The 3,458-nt window shown below is 38.8% G+C and overlaps 1 pseudogene; it reads left to right on the top strand.

The window, feature by feature from the left end:
• The first annotated feature begins 3,290 nt into the window (after positions 1-3,290).
• Positions 3,291-3,458, top strand: part of LOC132178170 (uncharacterized) — a 14,090-nt pseudogene continuing 13,922 nt past the window's right edge.

Below are 3,458 nucleotides of genomic sequence, written 5' to 3'. Positions count from 1 at the left end.
AATAAAATCAGAATAATAAAAACTTACATAAAAGTATTGATGTTCTTCATTGGTGAGGCTTCATCCCCAACCGTAGTTGGGAATTTAGCTCCATATAAAAATAAAATCTAAACCTAAACCTAAACCTAAACCTAAAGAAAAACTAAACAAAAGAATTTTGCTCTCTGGGATTGTGTATCTTTTCTTGAATGCAAAGAAGTTTATTTATAGGCTTAGGGAAGTCCTAGAAGCCCAAGTAAACCTAGATAATTCGGAAGTCTGTCTCCCAGTCAAAATAGAAGTCTGAAATCGGAATAGGATTCGTCTAGATTTGTGTCCTTTAATTGCGGGGCGATTTTGACATAGTAACTGTACGAATTACGAAAATCCTATTTCACAACAAATTGTATTATTTTGAGCTAGCTTTCCAATGCCGTTTGAATCACTTCAATCCGATATTTGACCGGAGAGTTATGGTCAAAATACTAAGACGTGTGCAGAATCTGAAATTGAATCCGATCCGAAATCTTATCTAATCTGAACTTTAATCTGATTTAACCTTTTCTTGGATTTGGTTAGACTTAACCACATCATCTAGGTCTTCTCAAAGTATGCTTTCTTCCAAACTTCGCATTTTTCCCTTTAAAGCTGTAGTTTTTCTTCAACGACCTACAAAATACTAAAAACACAAAACTAACACAAAATATTAAATAACGACACAACTAAAAGATTAACTAATGTAAATAAAGGGGTCAATATGCAATATTTGGCACTTATCATTTTGTATTTTAGGGACAAGTGAGCTTGAATTCAAGTTTGGGGGTGTGCTTCGAGCCATACCAGTCCAGCCAGTTCCCCCATCTCCTAGGTGAGATCTTTCCATGTTTTATACACATTGGGGACAATGTGTAATTTAAGTTTGGGGATATGGGAGACACATGACACACTTTGTCCCTATTTTTGTTTTAATTTTGAAGTAATAGTGCATATTCATGTCTATCTTAATTTTTTTGATTTGAGAAGTAGGATTTGATTTTCATTAGCGAGTTTAAAATTGGGAACACATGATCTGATGAAAGAGTTTCTAAGTTTGGTTACTTACTTTAGGCATGTGAGAATTCATCTGTTTGATTTGATCCAAACAAGCACACTAGCATATTTTTCTTTTTTTTGTGAGGTATGACATGTATCCCTGGTATGTATGTTTCTCTATGTTGGGCGAAGTGATAAGTGCCAAAATATTCATATTTTAGCCCTTAACTTATATTTGTTAATTCCTTAGTTTTGTTAGTTTATGCTATTTTATTTCCTTTTTGTATTTTCTTTGTTTTATAGGTTTTTGGAGGAAAAGAAAACATTAATTAAAATAAAACTAAAAAGAAAAGGGAAAGAAAGAGCCAAAAACGACTCCTTGAAGTAGCCTCCAATTCAAAAACTTGTTTCCTTGAAATTGTGTCTCCATTCTAAAGGTTTAAGGGTCTATTTATAGGCCTTAGGAACACTCTAGAAATCCTAAACATCGTAGGGTTTGAGCCATTGTTTGCACAAGGCTTCAAAACCCTAAAAGAAAACACTTTCTAGAATAGGGTTGCAGCTGACTTGCTCCTCACACACAGGTGCGCTCAATCGCATCCCGTGTGCGCTCGATCGCAAGACTGCGATTGATCTTTGGTGTTGGGTGCTCGATCGCAGGTGCGATCGAGGCTACTACTTGTGCACACGAGCGCACGCCTTGCGCCTGTCTGGTCCTTTTGCTTGTAATGCGCTCGATTGTAGGTCCTCTGCAATCGATCGCACTACCAGAGCCTCCAACTTTTCCCAAATTTGCTCTTTAAGCCCGATACTTCCAGAATTGCTTCATTTTCTTCCAAAAGCCTACAAAAACATAGAAAACACATAAAAGAACTAAAATGGCATAAATTAACAAGACTAAGAAATTAACAAATATAAGTTAAGGGCTAAAATATGAATATTTTTGACACTTAACATTGCATTGGGAGGTGACTTTGACCTGGATACATTATTGGAACAAGCTAACGCCTTGTTGGACTCAACTCCTGAGATAGAGACTAAGACTGAAGAAATTACTAAGACATCATCCCCTGATCCATCTTCATTAGTAGTTGAGCTTGTCAAGCGGGAGTTGAAGCCTCTACCAGAAACCCTGAAGTACAAGTATCTGGATCCTACGGAATCTCTACCAGTGATCATTGCTGCTAACCTGGATAATGATCAAGAACAGAAGCTACTAGATGTCTTGAGAGAGCATAAAGAAGCAATCGGGTGGTCAATTGAAGACATAAAAGGAATCATCCCTGCAGTAGTGATGCATAAGATTCACTTGGAAGAAAATGCTAAAACCTCTCTCGAGCCATAGAGACGGTTGAATCCGGCCATGAAAGAGGTAGTTCGAGCTGAGGTAATTAAACTTCTAGATGCGAGAATCATATACCCGATCTCTGACAGCAAATGGGTAGTCCCATTCATGTGGTGCCAAAAAAGGCAGGGATTACAGTGATCAAGAACAAGGTAAATGAGTTGGTCCCAACTCATGTGCATTCAGGGTGGAGAGTGTGCATTAACTATAGGAAGTTAAATGTCGTGACAAGAAAAGACCACTTTCCTCTACCTTCATCTATCAGATGTTGGAGAGATTGGCTGGCCATGATTACTACTGCTTCCTTGATGGCTACTCTGGCTACAACCAAATTCCACTGGACCCTGAAGACCAAGAGAAGACTACTTTCACCTGTCCTTTCGATATGTTTGCCTATCACCATATGCCGTTTGGGTTGTGTAATGCACCTGCTACTTTTCAGTGATGCATGATCAGCATCTTTTTAGATATGGTTGAGCGTGAATTGGAGATCTTTATGGATGATTTCTCAGTCTTCGCTTCGTCATTTGGGGAGTGTCTGCATCACCTCACCATGGTGTTAGTACAGTGTAAGGAGACGAATCTGGTTCTAAATTGAGAAAAATGCCACTTCATGGTAAAACAAGGGATTGTTTTGGGGCATGTTATTTCCCACAAAGGTATCGAGGTTCACAAAGCCAAGGTCGATCTGATCTCCAACCTTCCACCCCTATGGACAGTAAAAGTGATTCGGTCATTTCTGGGACATGCTGGGTTCTAAAGAAGATTCATCAAGGACTTCAGCAAGATAGCAAGACCCCTCTGTAACTTGCTAGCAAAAGATATTCCGTTTGATTTTAATGACAAGTGCCAGACAGCCTTTGAGATTCTGCAGAAGATCTTAACTTCTACAACAATCATTCAGCCACCTAATTAGGGAGTGCTGTTCGAGATAATGTGTGATGCCTCCAATTATGCTGTGGGAGCCGTTTTGGGACAAAGAGTGGAGAAACTTCTGCATGTCATGTACTATGCCATCAAGACTCTGAATGATGCACAGTTGAACTACTCCACCACTGAAAAGGAGTTGTTGGCTGTAGTGTTTGCTTCGAATAAGTTTAGA

This window comes from Corylus avellana, chromosome ca4, assembly GCF_901000735.1.
Source record: "Corylus avellana chromosome ca4, CavTom2PMs-1.0".
NCBI lineage: Eukaryota > Viridiplantae > Streptophyta > Magnoliopsida > Fagales > Betulaceae > Corylus > Corylus avellana.
Note: the sequence above shows the minus strand (reverse complement) of the source record. Positions and strands in the feature narration are given on the sequence as shown.